Source organism: Geotrypetes seraphini, chromosome 13 (assembly GCF_902459505.1).
Source record: "Geotrypetes seraphini chromosome 13, aGeoSer1.1, whole genome shotgun sequence".
NCBI lineage: Eukaryota > Metazoa > Chordata > Amphibia > Gymnophiona > Dermophiidae > Geotrypetes > Geotrypetes seraphini.
In genome coordinates, this window is record NC_047096.1 from 43731431 (window position 1) to 43748961 (window position 17531).

The following is a 17531-nucleotide window of genomic DNA, read 5'->3' on the forward strand; positions in this document are numbered from 1 at the left end:
CCAGAGGTCCATCTTGCTCAGCGGTCCGCTCCCGCGGCGGCCCATCAGGCCTAGTGCCTGAACAGTGGTCCCTGATTAATTTTGTAACTTACCTCTAATCCCATCCCTATAATCTACCTCTACTCTTATCTGTACCCCTCAATCCCTTTGTCTTCCAAGTACCTATCCAAAGCTTCTTTGAACCCCTGTAGCGTGCTCCTGTTTACCATATCCTCTGGTAGCGCGTTCCATGTATCCACCACCCTCTGTGTGAAAAAGAACTTCCTGGTGTTTGTTCTAAACCTCTCCCCTTTCAATTTCTCTGAGTGCCCCCTTGTACTTATTGATCCCCTTAATTTGAATAATCTGTCCCTGTCTATTTTTTCTATGCCCTTCATGATCTTGAAGGTTTCTATCATGTCTCCTCTAAGTCTCCCCTTTTCCAGGGAGAAAAGCCCTAGCTTTTTCAGTCTGTCAGTCCTCCATGAACTATATCTCCAGGCAAAGTTAGATTTGCATGCAATTGAGGCAGCAAATGCAAATCTATCTCATGTATCTATCTTGATGTAGGTTATTTTGTTTCTATGTTCCCAGATTGCATCTCTGGTTTCTCTATATGGAATCTGCCTTGAACTTACTGGTAGATGTAGAATATATGTGGAGTTCCACAAGGCTCCCCCCTATCATCTTCCCTATTCAATATCTACATGGCTTCACTGGGACACATGTTATCTGCCCGAAAGCTGAAATCCTACATTTATGCAGATGACATTACAATTGCTATCCCCATCTCCTCACTGTCACAAGAAACAGATCAGCACATCTCCTCAGTACTTACCATGGTCGAACACTGGACCACCCAGTTCAAATTAAAACTAAATCCAGAAGTCCCAACCACAAATTAACAACTACCACCCTACAACTCAACGGTCTAATTTACCCTATCAATCCCACCATCAAAATCCTTGGAGTTATCCTAGACCGCTGCCTGACCTGCGAAGACCACACCAATGCTCAGGTCAAAAAATGCTTTTACACCCTCTGGAAACTCCATACCATCAAACATTACTTTGACTTCCCCTCCTTCAGACTGCTGGTCCAATCCCTAATCCTAAACACCCTGGATTACTGTAATATCACATATTTGGGCTCCTACAAGAAAACCATCAAACGTTTGAGACTCATTCAAAACACCACCGTCCGACTAAAAAAGTCAGACCATATCAGCCCTTACTACAGAAAACTTCACTGGTTGCCAATAGAAGCGAGAGTCATCTTCAAATTTGCCTGCCTCTGCTTCAAAACCTTATCTGGCTCAACCCCGATATATCTGTATCACCACTTTGCGTTCACAGGCACCAATCGAACATGCAATGCCTATCTGTTTACTTACCCATCCCCAAAGGGATGCACCTACAAAAGATTCCTTAATAGAACTCTCTCATTCCAAGCTGGCAGATGGTCAGATTGCCTGATCACCCTCATCTCATCTGCCCCATCGTACTCTTCCTTCAGGAAATCTCTCAAATCTTACCTCTTTGATAAATTTCTCGAACCCCTCCCCTCCAAATAACCAAACTCTACGACCTCTCCTTGCATAGTAATCCACTTCAACCGCATTATACAGTCTCTTGCATCATATCTTGTTCTTAAGTCGCTCGCACTGTATTTTCACTGAATAAATATCTCCGCTGTAAATGTACAGGCACTTGCATTGTAAATCTGCATTGTATCTTCGCTGTATAAATACCCATGATGAATATGTACAGTCCCTTGCATTGTAAACTGCGCTCAACTGCATAGTACATTCCCTTGCATTGTATCTTCGCTGTGTATGCACAGTCTCTCTTACATTGTAAACCACTCTGAACTGTTTGTGGTATTGCGGTATACAAAAATAAAGTTATTATTATTATTATAAGAAATGGAAATGTCATTGTGGATATCCTGAAAACTCAAAGGGACTAGACGTGCCCCTTAGAACGTGTTGGGAATGGATGGCCTAAGCAACAAAGTTGCATATCAGCAAGCCCTAATGATAAAACTAGATGCACATATTGCTGTTATTATGTTACTACCTTTTAATGAGTCCTATATATGGAATACAAGCATACCAGGCAATAATCTCTTGAGGAAGGCTTTGAGCATTTGTTCTCAATGCTTTCCAGCTACTTTTGGTTGACTTGATAAACTTCTGTAAAGACCACTGCTTGGTCTTCTCTTACTTTGTTGCTGAAAAATGTAGTTGCTAAGATGGTTTGTTTTATTATATTTAACACTGTCTTTTGTTTGCTTGGAGTGACATCCTGCTTCCATATGCCTTCCCTATCCTCTAAATACCTAGAGGGGCATAATCATAAAAAACATCCAAGTCCCCTTTTGGCCTAAGGCCTTAAACGTTGAAAGTAGAAGCAGGGAAAATGTCCATTATAAAAAAAAAAAACATCTAAAAGGAGGTTTTTTTAAATAATGGCCTGCCTCTATGTTCAGTTGTTTGAACACTCAGACCACCACTCAGTGGCGTACCTAGCATATGTGATACCCAGGGCCCATCATTTTTTGACACCCCCCCCCCATCTATATCAAAAATATGATTTTTAATAACAATCCACATATCACACAAGAGTGTACCTAGGAAAAGGCAGCATCTTAAACACTGCAGTGAGCACTAGAACACCAACACATACAATGTAAAACTAAACAAGCCAGATCCCGCACACTCAATTGATCCTGTAGTCAATGCCATCTGAAAACTGTGTCCTTTTCATACACACAGAACAGAGATACACCCTCGCCCAATATGGAATAATTACAAACTAAAAATAGAAATATGTAGACAAAAGTTAAAATGAACCGCCAAGAAACCAGACTCTGCATACAATGCAACACCACAAAAACATTGACACATGTATCCTAATACTGTACAAAATATAAAGACAATAGATGTAAATTTGAAAAAACTGATACATATCAATCACCACTTTACAAATTAACAAATAAAAATAAAACAAATAATGAGAAATAAGAAAATACCATTTTATTGGACTAATCTATTTTTCAATTAGCTTTCAGAGGCCAAATCTTTCTTCAGAACAGTACAGTATACTGCTGTTATGGTATCCTGTCCTGACCTGAGGAAAGGAGTTAAGTCCCAAAAATTGCCTTATTTCCATTTCCTATTTATCAACTTTTATCAATACAGTTACAATACTACTTGATTCTAAGTAAAGCAACAAAAAAATCTTTCTACCTTTTGTCGTTTCTGCTTTAATCATCTTCTCTTTGCTCTCTTCTTTCTATACAGCGTATGTCCTCTCTCCTTTCCATGCAAGATCTGCCCTCTCTTTGCCCCTTCCACCCAGCTTCTGCCCTCTCTCTCTCTGCCCCTTCCATCTACTGTCCACCCTCTCTCTCCTCCATATGGCATCTTCCCTCTTTCTATGTCCCTTCAATAAACTGTATATCTGGGGTCCCTTCTCTCCTTTGGACATGATTCATTTCAGCTTCACTCCCTCTCCATTTTTCTGTCTCCACCCCCTTCCCTATGCTTTGGCATCTCTCTTTCTCTTCTCCTTTCCTTCCAACTCCACACCATGGTGTGGTATCTTTATCTCCTTCTCTTCCCTCCCCCCATGCCATGGCATCTCTTCCTCCCCTCCATGGTCTGGTATCTCCTTTCTCAGCGGAGGATTTAGAATCTACAGTTTAAGGGACTATCATAAGGAGCAACAGTGGGATCTGAACCCTGCTTCTTGGTTTGGGTCAGATACACAAAGCCTCCCATGCTGGTAACCAGTCTAAATGCAAAGTTCCCAGGAGGCTTTGTGCATCTGACCCAAACTAAGAAGCAGGTTCAGATCCCACTGCTGCTCTTTAGGAAAGTCCCTCCACTGAGAAAGGGAACTGGCATGACTTCTTCCCCCTCTGCCCTCCATCCAGCTCGGTGCCCATCTGCTTTCCATCCCCCTGCTGCCTCTCCTCACCGTACTCGCTGGGCTCTGGGTCCGGGTAGAAAGTGAAGTGGGCCAACGTCCGCCTCTGTGGCTCCGGTCCAATCCGCAGTCTTCCCTGCAGCAGGACCCCCGTAGCTCTCCAGCACAGCAGGACCCTGGCCGCCGCCATTGTTGTTGCTGAAAGGAGACAGCAGCACGTTGTTGAACTGGAGGCGGAACCCACAGGAAGCATCGTTATTGGACGGCGACACCTTCTTTGAATGAGAGGCAGCACCGGTGACCAATGAGAGACCAATCCGGGAGCCGGGGGGAGGTGGGAGACCGAGGCATGAGGGGGAAGTGCGCGACAGCAGAGATTGGGAATTGGGCGTATTACACCAGGCCCAATTCCGTTTTGCGGTGGGGAGGGGATCTCATCTACTCTTAATCAACTTTGGGCTCCAGGCAGCCGCCGGAGGGAGCACCCCTGTTTACTGGTTAAGGAGAGCAGCAACGGCAGAATAGGGAGGGTGGTCAGCTATGCACCCCCTTGGGGCATGCACCCAGGGCGGACCACCCCCCCCCCCCCCCCGCTCACCCCTTGGCATGCTACTGCCACCACTATGTCTAAACTTATACCCTATAATCAACCAAAAAAAAGCCTTAACCCCAAACATCCAAAACAAGAGCTTTTAGGCGAAGGAGGAGCCAGTCCTTCACCTAAAAGTTGGATTCTGTAGCTGGTGTCTGTCAAAAACAACACCGGTTACAGAATTCCCCCCCCCCCCCCCCGTACAATGATCTGGGCAGGAGGGAGCCCAAGCCCTCCTGCCCCGTGGCACTCCCGAACCCCCGATTACATTCGGGGCAAGAGAGAGCCCAAGCCCTCTTGCCCCGGCGGCACCCCGACTCCCCGATTACGTTTGGGGCAGGAGGGAGCCCAAGCCCTCCTGCCCCGGGCACCCCCGAACTCCCCGACAGAGTGAGTTCAACAGTGTTTGGCCATTCAGAGGAGTTGTGTTTTCAGTATAAAGCCTGAGGAGGTTTCAGTGAGGAAATCTATAAAGACTGTTCAGGGAAGTTATAAACTGTCCAATAAGGTTATAGTCAGCACACCTAGGGTCCAATATTCAGACAGTGGGAGGGAGGCTGGCTAATTCACATGGTTGGCACTGAGTCTGGATATTCAATGCCAGGCTATTTTGGGTGATGGGCACTGAATATCCGGTCTATATTTGGCCAGCTCGAACATAGCCTGCTAAGTCGATTTAAGCACTAGCCAAAGTTATAGTAGCCAAAGACAGAATAGCTATTTGCACGCCCAATCTGAGTGCTAAACCTGGCTGGTCAGTGCTTAAAATCTGGGCAGGCCTAAGATACAAATGTGAATTCCTATTTCATATAGGGAATGCATGATGTTGTTAAAAAAAACAACAACCAGAATTTAGAGCTACTCTGAGATGTCTGGGGTCCTCCTGATTCCTGCCAATGTTCACCTCCATGGTAACCCCCTTGGACAATTGATCCTGCCTGTTTTCACAAAGACAACTGCCTCCCTTCCAATACCAGCCCCCTCCATGACACACATATACACCTCCTTCCATTATTCTGTGCTGGAGACTTGCTATAGTTCTTTTCAGCCATCAGAAATGTGAGCTCAAGGTTTATCCTGTATTGTCATGGTATGCTTTGTTATACATGCTTCAATCATTTCTCTGGAAATATATGGTATATATAATAATTTCCATGGAAACAGGTGGTATAAAAAGCTTTGGTAAATAAATATATACATACAATTTTTAAAATTTCCTAGTACCAGTGCAACCAATACACCTAACAAGAACTCTAAGAAGGAAGATATTACCTGATCCTTTTCTGAGCGCTATTTGACAGCGATTTTGAAACAAGGTTTATTTTGTCTTCCCTTCACACCTTTAGCTTTTTAAATAGCTTCAGATTGTTTCCCTTTCTTTCTGTTACCAAGCTATTACCAAATGGAGGGTTGCTATAGTCACAAGAGACCCTATTACTGACAAAAACACAGGTCACTTAAATGTACAGCTAAAAAGAACCCCCTCCCCGTCACACACAAGAAACAAAACAAAACAATACACAACAACAAAATTTTGGAGAGGTTTCATACACCAAATATTATTGTAATTTTCTGTAACTGGAAATAAATTCCCAAGTTTTACAAAACCATCACTATCAATTCTGTCACGTTTGAGATTATAGTGGACAGTTGGGATTCCATTAAAAGAGAACAATTTCAATTCCATTTCCCTGATAAACAGACAGAAACGCAAACCTAAATAGGGTCTGATAGATTTGATTAGGGCAGAAGGTTGTTGTTTTTTTTCCCCCCTTCCCCTTTGGGTTGTGATTTCTTCAGGAAAATTGCTATTTGATGTACAAATGAAAATCGCTCTTGAGATTCTCAAGTGTTTGAGATTGGTGGAGGGAGGGCTGCAGTGCAGAAGCGTAGAGTATAGCGATATTCAAAGAAGGCAGTTGTGTAACTTTTCTAGCAGATAACTGAGTGTCTGAGGCTGAGAGGATGATCAGTTTCTTACATTTAATAAAACAGGATGTTGCTTAAGTCAGGCAGCAGATGTGATTCTCTATTGTTTTCTTTTTAGAATCTATGTACTAAGCATTTATTCCTATAGATACAAAGGAGCTCATTTTCAAAGGTATTTTCACAGGTAAAACATGTAGAAGAGACTGCTTATGAAATTGTTTGTAATATATGCACCTAAACAAATGTGCATACAAGTTTTTATACTCATAAGATTATCCAATATTAAAAGAGGCACTCCCAGAGTTGCAGTGGGGGCAGAGTATGGACTTTTCTGCATACTTTATACAAAATTGTGCATGGGGTTGGAGGAGGCCTTAGAGATTTGGCCAATCAGAGTCTTATGCCACTCCCAGTGCATCCCAGAATGCACTGGGAAGGAGGCCTAAGATTCCTGTTGGCCCAGGTGCCTGAATCCGGGAAGGGGAAGACTCGCCATTCAGAAGAGGCAGGCCTGCTGACCAGAGGGCGTGGGCATCCTTCTGGCTGGCCTTCCAGAAAAAGGTCTGGAGGCTGTTCGGGTGGGTTTCAAGGGGTGAGGTGTTTGGGAGGGTGCCAGCAGGAGGGAATGGGCATCCCTCCTGCCAGGGCTGTTGCGGTGGGTAAAGGAAGGAGGGATTGCGCATCCCTCCTTCCGGACATTGTTTTGAGGGTGGCAGCAGGAAGGATAGGGCATCCCTGCCGGGGATGTTGCGGGGAGGTGGGGATGACGGCAAGAGGGAGTAGGTGCATGAACAATCTCAGAAGATGTGGTAGAGACAGAGACTGTGTCTGAATTCAAAAGGGCCTGGGATAGGCACCTAGGATCTCTCAGAGAGAGAAAGAGATAATGGTTACTGCAGATGGGCAATCTAGATGGGCCATTTGGTCTTTATCTGCCATCATGTTTCTATGACAATTGTAAAATGGATGCTCCCATCACTCATCACCACAACTTACGCCTTGTATTCTTGTATGGATTTTAGAACAAGCTCAACGTTGTCAGATGTTTTACTAAACGACTTTCAGAACTAAAGGAATTCCAGCCTGGACATAACAATTCTAATTTTTAGGTTCTATCTAAAATAGACTTTCATAGGTATTCTTGAATAGGATGTGGAACATTCAATCAAACTGGCCTTCTGATTGGATAACATGTGGGATGTTAACCAGTATATAGGAGATCAAGACAGAATTATGTAACATGCAAACTATCTTATAGACTACACATATACTGGATAGCTTTGCCCGTCCTCAATGAATGGGTCACATGAGGAATAATTCTATATGCAGTTATCTAGTTTAGGTGGCAACAGGGCACATAAATGGTAGTATTCTCATTATTTATATATGTAAACAACCTCCTTAGAATATCAACTAATATAAAAGCAGGACTGGTGTAACAAAGTAGGCATACGAGAGGGGAGCTCCAAAAGCTGCTGATGTTTACCTGATGCACCAACCTTGTATCAGACCACCAGCAGCATTAACCCTCCCCAGCTGCCCCTTTTCCTACCAACACTGTTTTTTTTTAAATCATTTGCAGAGCAATGGGAACATCTGACTTCAGCACAGTTGCTCTACTTATCCTCAATTGGGTCCTTCAAATCAGAGACTATTTCTAGTTTTGCAAAATGACTCAGAGGAGCATGTGGTACCAACAGCCAGACCCATTTGAGAATAGGCAGAGTGATGGTGATGAAAGAGATCTTCTGCTGATGATTGTAGCAGGTTTCCCGGTCTCGCTGCATCTGTATAGAAAGAACCGACGTTTTAGCCATTATGCTGTGGTTACCTTCAACATGATGGCTGAAACATTGGTTCTTTCTACACAGACGCAGCTGTCAGCCTAGCATTGCTAGCAGTCAGCATTTTCGGTTGGCCTAACCAATGTCAGCAGAGGTCTATAGGATATTATATCAATCTGACTCCAGAATGTTGATACAGATAGATCCTATATGCTCCTGCACAGAATTCACATACTTTAAGCACCCAGCCAGACTGGACTGTTTATCAAGAAGATAGGCTACTTGAATGGAACAAAGAAGCCAGAGACTAATCCTATCTACCATTCCTGCGAGTGTCAAACTTTCCTTATCAATTAAACTAACCATTGTTTTAAACAGTTTACAAATTATAAACAGAAAGATGCTGGGAAATGCAATACAGTAAAACCGTGGATTGCAAGTAACTTGGTTTGCAAGTATTTTGCAAGACAATCAAAACATTTGATTAAATTTTAACTTGATATACAAGCAAAGTCTTGCAATACGAGTACATATAGTATACACACATCACATCTGAGTTGATGGTTCTTCTCTCTCTGAAGCTGCGGGAGTGTTGTGACTGTTGAGCGAGGTCTTGCAATATGAGTACATACAGTATACACGCGTCACATCACCACAACTAAGCCGATGGTTCTTCTCTCTCTGACGCTGTGGGAGCGTAGTGACTGTTCTAAACGAGTGTGGTCTTGCAATACAAGTACATATAGTATGTTGTATTAAAGTTTTGGGGTTGTGGAACGAATCGTCTGAGTTTCCATTATTTCATATGGGAAAATTTGCTTTGATATACGAGTGCTTTGGATTACAAGCATGCTTCTGGAACGAATCTTGCTCGCAAACCAAGTCTTTACTGTAGTGTCTATTTTTAGGATAAGATTCTAGCCTATAAAAGCCTCCTCTCTGCAACACCCTTCTCTCTCTCTGGACCCTTGTTGTTCTCCCCCCTCCCTCTTTCCAGACTCTTGTTTCTCTCTCTTTGCCCTCACAGCACCTATTCAGGAAGCTGTCTTTTCTCTCTCATTCACAAGAGCACAGAAGCAGTCTCTGAATCCACTCTGTATTTGTAAAGCTTATGTCTATTTCTTTCAGTACATTTGTAACCCAGTAAAGCTTATGTATATTTCTAAAGATTGCCTTTCTGTAATATTAAGCCATTTCTACATTATATTCTTTATGTAATCACTTCTGGCTGTGCTTGTCATTTGATTTTACTTCCTACTGAATATTCAATGAGGGTATTGAACCCGGGGCCTGGCGGATTATAAGGCCGCCACATTATATCATTGGGGCTTATTTGCTTCAACATTACCCCTCCTAAACCTTACATTTGGGGGGCTAATCCTTACAGTGGCAAGACCCAGAAACTTGCTAAAATCATGATGCCAGCCGCAGAAGTCTAACAATACAGATGCTTCTGTTGCTTTACAAATGATTTTAAGTGCAGAGCAGATAGGAGAAGGGTATTGACTCTGGGAACAGTGCAGAGACAAGTCTGACACTGGTGGTGGGGAAAGGGGCTAAGGAGGCAGATGGGGCTTGGAAATGGGTCTGATGCAGGGACTGGGATTGAAGCTTCAGGCTGATAAAAGGAACAGATTAGAGAAGGGGGATGAGGCTGAAGCTGGGACTGGAGTGGAGACTGAAAACAAGGAAAGTGAGAGAAGGGAGCAGGCACTAGAGCTGGGGGTGACAGCAAGATGCAGGTGGGAGAAGGGGGCTTGAACATTGCCTGATTTAGGGATAGCAGAAGGTGGCTAAGGGCTAATATAGGGAATAGCAAAAGGGGACTGATGCTGGCAGATGGTAGGAGTGGGAGAAATGGCCTAATTCTTGGGATAGATGAAGGGTTAAGTGGCCTACCCAAGGCTATAAGGAGCCAATTTGGGATATGAACTTGGGTCCTTCTGTTTCCCAGCCTACTGCTCTAACCAAAAGGCTTCTCCTCTACTCTGTGCAAATTATAGATTACCATAATCTATGCATGTTCATGAGCATAGGATCCAACTTTTCAAAATTCTTGAAGGTGCTAAACCCAGCCAAAATGACCTCGCCCTGGACACAGCAAGGAGTTTGTTCAATACTGGTGGTGCTCAGACACTCACAGCACCCACAAAGCTGGCACCTATGTTTATGCACGGACATTTACACCAGGTATTGAACCTGTATTAGTTGTAGCTTCTATATGTACCTACATTCTTTGCCACTTATATTAGTGTTCTTTAAAGAAAAGTAGGCACCTATTTTTCTTTGAAGAATAAGCTTAAGATAGGTGCCTACAGAGTGTACCCTACTACAGAATTATCTTCTTAGTACTAGGCACAAAATCAACTATAAAATAGATTTACATCTTTATTGGAAAATGTGGGTAGAGGAGAATCTAAACCTAGTGAAGTAATCTTATCTTCAGTGGCCTTTGACATCCAAAAATGAAAAATAATATGACATTAATGAGGTCAGCATGTTCTTAGATTGACTATAATAGCAAAAAAGCTTAATATGATGCTGTTGTAAAGCAGTATACCAAAATATTTTGAAATGTAAACCAAACATAATTTATGCATCATTTTCCCCTATCTGTATATTTCCCCCTCATCTGTATATTATACGTAGTTATCCTAAAAAAATTTGTGTGGGGGAGAGGTGATTTATGTAAAAAAAATGTCTACTTTAATCTATTCAATTTACAGCTACATTATTTTTATACAAGTAGGGAAAGCATGCAAAGGCATGGCTTTGGGAATGATTTCTCCCAAAAAAGTGTAATCCAGTGGTATAGAAGGGGCTGGGAAGGGGGTAAATGTGTTTATGTGTGGTATTTATATATGGGTGACAAGTGAGAGGAAACATGCAGTATTGGTGTAGATATGTAAGCACAGCAGCTTGTCTGAACATGTATGGGGTGTGTTGGGGATAGCTATAGGGTCGTAAGTATATGGGTGATATGGAATCTCTGTGCTGTAGAATGTGTGTGGTATAGAGCAGTGTTTCCCAAGTCAGTACTGGAGCAGCCCCTTGCCAGACAGGTTTTCAGGATATCCACAATGATTATGTATGAAATTGATTTGCATACACTGCTTCTATACAAGTTTCATTCTGCGTATTCACTGTGGCCATCCTGAAAACCTGACAGGCAAGGGAGTACTCCAAGACCGACTTGGGAAACACTGGTATAGGGTATGTGTGGTATGTGAGTCTGGACATGTGAGGAAGTGCCCTTTGGTACTACTGATCAGCAGCTACTTCAGTTAAGAACATAAGAATATAAGAATAGCCTTACTTGGCCAGACCAATGGTCCATCAAGTCCAATAGCCCACTCTCACATTGGCCAATTCTGGTCACCAGTACCTGGCCAAAACCCAAGGCATAGCAATATTCCATACTACCGATACAGGGCAAGCAGTGGCTTCCCCCATGTCTTTCTCAATAACAGACTATGGATTTTTCCTCCAACCTTTTTAAAACCAGCTACACTATCCATACATACCACATCCTTTGGCAAAGCGTTAAAGAGCTTAACTATTCTCTGAGTGAAAAAAAATTTCCTCCTATTGGTTTTAATAGTATTTCCCTGTAACTTCATTGAGTGTCCCCTAGTCTTTGTAATTTTTGACAGAGTGAAAAATTGATCCACTTGTATCCGTTCTACTCCACTCAGGATTTTGTAGGCTTCAATCATTTCTCCCCTCAGCTGTCTCTTTTCTAAGCTGAAGAGCCCTAACTGTCATACGAGAGGAGTTCCATCCCTTTTACCATCTTGGTTGCTCTTTGAACCTTTTCTAGCACCACTATATCTTTCTTGAGATAAGGAGATCAGAAATGAATGCAATACTCCAGATGAGATCGCACCATGGAGCGATACAGGGGCATTATAACATTCTTAGTCTTGTTAACCATCCCAATCTTATGCCAATAATAGTGTATGGGGAATTTTTGGTGTGGATGAGTAGTGGAAATGGAAATGGAATGGAATGGCTGAGGTATGAATCCCAATGCTATGTACAATCCAGAGATTAAATTTTTAGCTGTCTATTTGGGAAAATTGATTGAGCACCAATTTCTGTAGCAAAATCTTTGAACACATACGATGTAGAACATTAGTTTTTCTGTGCAGTTTAGTTCTTGATAGTACATTTGGGGCCTGATCCCAGAACTATTTGGGAAATGTGTATGTATGTTCCAAATAAAAGGGGATGGATCATTCTATCAATAAAGGGGTAGATATTCAAAGTGAGTTAAATGACCTGGAGAGGCTCCTAGCTGTTTAATTTGCTTGGTCGGGTCTGAGTGAGGATATTCAGTGGCACTTGACTGGACAGGTAGCACATTGGCCCAGATTCTCTAAATGGCACCATTATCGGCGGCTGCTGTTCACATGTCAATCATGCAACAGCACCATTTAGAGAACTGCACCTCCGGCAAAGCTAGGCACCATATATGTTGGCCAGAGTTATGAAGGACTACATTTCCGATGCCTACCTTTGGTGTTAATCGTGCCTCCAGTAGGTGCCTTTGGGGAAGTGATTCCAGCACTGATTTTTTTAGGTGCCAATAGGCACTTGAAAATTTATTTTAAGTACCATTTTAAATGGCATTTTGGAGGCTTGCACATTGGACTTAACTTAGACGCTGTTTAGAGAATATGGGCCATAATGAATTAGCCCTAGATATTTAATACTGGTGCCTAGATATGGCCTGGCATTGAACATCTGGGGCTAATTCTTCTTGCTACAGTCAACATTTAAAAAATGAAGACCATCACAAGCTGAATATCAACCAGAAAAATTGTATTCACATACAAGGATTAGGAAAAAGTCCTTTTTGAAAAAGGTCCTTGGGTCAGAAACTCTAGACATTTGGGATGGTCTGGCAATACAAAAGCTGTTTTTTCTTAACCACCACATTTGACTTGCTTAAGTATCTACTCTGTTGCTCCTACTCTTCCTACTATCCAGACTATCTGCCTAATTAGACTACCTTCCAAGACTGGACAAACTCCCAACATGATAATATTTCAAACCATTTTGACCAAGCATGAGGATGGATGTCGCTAGGGTTCAAGGAGAATAGCTACATCCCCATAATAACTCACTTTGTAGTCAAAATAGAATGTACATTCATTAACATGCATTCAGTTCATTAGAATGCTTTAAAAAATTTAGTACAAGCAAAATAGATTGCATGCACACTAACCTACAAATTAGTGAACTTACAGTTGATTAGTGTTCCAACATGATTTTTATTTTTAATTAAAACAAATTATGACACGAATTGGGAGAAAAACATCTGAAAATTGAGGGGAAAAGTCCTGAAAAATCTAAAAAACAAACCAAACATTTTTGATTGTGTGCATTTCTAGCCCCTGTCATCAATTAAATTTACAAAAGGGAAAGTTATCATGTTTTCTACAAACAGACAAGCATGGAAAAAGGAGTAACGTCAGCATGCATAGTACAGTAAGAAGTTCAGGCTAGCTGTGCCAGAGACTCAAGATGATTGTTGCAGTTCTCCAGGTCTCGCTGTGTCCGAGAAGGTAGAATTGACGTTTCAGCTGTCATGCTGATGTGGCTTTCTTCAGGGTATGTGGTGAGGTCTGCAGTTTGTCTTTATATATAGTGGGTCCTCAAATCTGATTGGCTTGGGCCTGAGATAACTGTGGCAAAAAAGTTTATTGGCCATGAATCTGAATTTTAACGGGAAAAACAAATTTGAATTTTGGTGGGAAATCTGTTGTCATAACTTTAAATTCTGGTGGAAAAAAGGATGGAAATAGTTCTGATTTAGGGTGGGGGAGGATTTTCTGAGGTCATGTTCTAAGCTTTGATGGCTGAAACGTCAGTTCTACCTACCCAGACGCAGCAAGACCCAGACAACTTCAAGAACCACGATGCCAGCTGCGGAAGAATATGAAAACATACAGCCATGTAGATGTTTTAGTTTATTTGTTTATTACGGGGTTTTAACCAAGCGGGAGAGGTTCCTGTGGTAAAACAGCATTGGGATTTTCAGGAGTTGATATTCAGCAGCATTTAACCAGAGAGTGTGGCTGAATATAAGTTCTGATGGCCACGGAATTACCTGGCTATTGTCGAGGATGTCCAGGGATGGAGTAGGAGTGGACCTGCAAATTACCTAGGCACTGTAGATATTCAGTGCAGGGCCCCAGATTATTAACCAGCCAAATAGGATGTTTATAATATCTGTTTGTGGTTAGTTATCCGTGTACCAGCACTGAATGTCAACCAGATCTAGATAAGATCTGGTGGTCTTCAAAGACCTAGCTATTCAGTGCCAGAAGCCAGATTAGGCTCAGTGGCCAGTACTGGACTCTGATATTGAATATCCAGGTTAGTGCAGCAACATGGAAGTTATCAGGCACTGGCCAATATTCAGACTAGTGATTGTTAACTCAAGCCTGGATTCTGTAACTGGTGCCGTTGTCGATGGCCACCTTAAAAGCGGCCGCAAATCAGGTATTAAATCAATTGAGGTTCCAGGTACAGAATCGAGCCTATGACAAAGGTAGGCGCCGGAAATGTAGGCCAGGCATTACCCACATCCACAGTGGCATTAGGCGGCCTAAATCGCCTACGGAGGTGTGATTCCGGTGCTGTTTTAGGTACCTTGAAACTCAGTTTAAAATGTTGTTTCAATGGTGGTTTTTTAACTGAGTTTGGGTGCCTACCAACACTTTAAAAACCGGCACTGTTTAGAGAATCCGGGCCTCCGTGCATACAATTAGGACAATCTTTCATCCATCCTATCTATCCACTTTCTTAGCTGGTTAGTGAACTATGGCCAGTAAAAACAGCTAAGTCGAAGCCCTGCCCAAACTCCACCCCAAACCTCCTCTTACAGCTGTTTTTTTTAATGGCTGGTTAGTGCTATATTCAGCAGCACAGCTCAGTGGATTTAACCCCTTCAAATATTAACCCCTTCATTTCCATCACTTCTATTACTGTGCGCATTATGCCTATTCCTCAACTCCTATACAGCCATTCTATTCCCCTTTCTACTTTAGTCTAGGTAGATCACCAAACTCTGACAGCAGAATCTGATCACCACATATCTAGGCATTTCCTTTCTTTTTGCATCCTCTCAAGTTTACATGCCAATAACATACAGCATTAGCCATGACGAGGCTACTAAATGAATCTCTGGCCTGACACTACAATTTGCTGCTGTATGCTTTCATTAGCATGGTGTTCAGCAATTCATTACTGGATCCTTTTTCACCCTGGGTCCTGTGTGAAGGCAGATACTGCGTGACTGAATGTTAATTTAGAGTCCTACTCTCCTATTTAGAATGCTCAGAGATGTTCTTAACAGAGCTGTCTGTTTGCATCTGCTGTCTTGCATTGACCCATCTGCTTGCTGAGTCACTAATGTCAGTGGAAATTTAAAATTTAAGAGTCTTGTCTTGTACATGGTGTTCCACTTATAAGTTAGAAATTGCTATAACTAGGGATTCTATCCCTAGGCCTTTATAATATTTTGCATTATGTCGTTATTAGGAGTTGAGGTTATATAAAATTGGTACTCATTGATGTTGTTGCCATCATTGTTTGGAGAGTCCCAAGGGCTCTCCCCCACCCACCTCCTCCCAGTGCTGTACCTTTAAAACTTCGGGCAGCCGCCACTCAGCGCCAATGAGCAGGCCTGCCCTTGGAAGTAGAATGAAGGGTTCCTGGGCAGGCCTGCTCATTGATGCTGCATGGTGGCTACCTGAAGATTTAAAATTACAGTGCTGGGAGGGGGATGGGTGGGTGGGAATCAACCGCCAATCATTGGGGAGGCCATGGCCCCTATGGCCTCCCCCTTTCTGACGCCCATAGTTGCCATACAGGTGGGACTGCTGGATACCTTTTTTATCTGAGATCATTGAGATCTATATGCAACTGTTCCATAGGTTAGTCACTCATATTTCTTTCTAACTCCTGTTTCTCTTTCTTATCTGTCTATGGGCCTCATTTGGTATAAAGATCTGCAGGCAAATTTTTTAACACTCAGCTCAAAAGGGGACGTGGCCATGGGAAGGGCATTCATTTAAAAATATGCCCAGTATTACTGAATACCAGGGATCCATGACTAACTTATGCACCAGAATTTACACTAGGTTTCAGCTGGTGTAAATTCTTGTGCCCAAAGTTTGGTATGGAAATTGGCACTAAACGCTATTCTACAAATGTTGTACAGCTTAGAGTGTATGGTGCAGTGGTTAGAGCTACAGCCTCGGCACCCTGAGGTTGTGGGTTCCAATCCTGCACTGCTCCTTGTGACCCTGGGCAAGTCACTTAATCCCCATTGCCCCAGGTACATTAGATAGAGTCGGACCCCATCAGGACAGTTAGGGAAAAATGCTTAAGTACCTGAATAATTTGTAATCCGCATAAAATTGTAGGATATGTGGAATATAATTACAGAATAGCACTGTGTGGATTTCTTTTGGGGGGTGCCCAAATTCTGCTGGTGCCAAAATTCATTTACAGTATCTAGTCCTGACTAGATTCATTTTATATCTGATACTATTGTTCGGTGTTATAGCTCTCTCCCTTCTCATGCATGCCTTTAACAAAGCCTGAAGAAGATCCCAACAACCACTTTCACTGATGGATTAAATCAAACATGTTGTAGGAGTCTGGCACATTTTGTTAATTACTTTATATAAAGAATTGATTGGCTCTGTTCTGTTAATTATACATTGGCTGGGAACAATCTTTCACCAAGGAGAAAGATGGAAAGTGAGAGCGCTCACCAAATTTTAATAGAGACAGAGAGCTGTGGGGGTTTGCTAGCTGTAAATGAACACTTTGTAAACGTAATCAGAATTGCAATAACATCTAAAGCAAGATATACATTTTATGGTTCTACAGAAAATTGAGGAAAAAAATACTCCCACAGAGCCCAGATGCCCCAGGCAAATATTTTGCAGCATAGATAACGCTTTTAAGGTCACTTTTGTAAAAGCAAACATTGAAATGCTTGCTGATTTCCAAGGGCATACAACAGCACTGTTAAAAAAAAAAAAAAAAAAATCTCAATTTTAACCTAAAGGAGTAAACTTTTTCAGTTAATCCAGGCTCCTCCCCAAACCCCTTGCTTTTTTTCACTCCCAACGTACAAGAAAAGGTTGTATTAGGAAACATGTTTATGGTTGAGACTTTCCTCAGTGAAAAGTGCAGTTAGAGCACACGTCTGGCACATGTTAGTTTCATCTCTAGTGTCATAAGAGGTATATCAGTTGGTTCTAGTCAAGCCAAAACCACGTGGACCAGAGA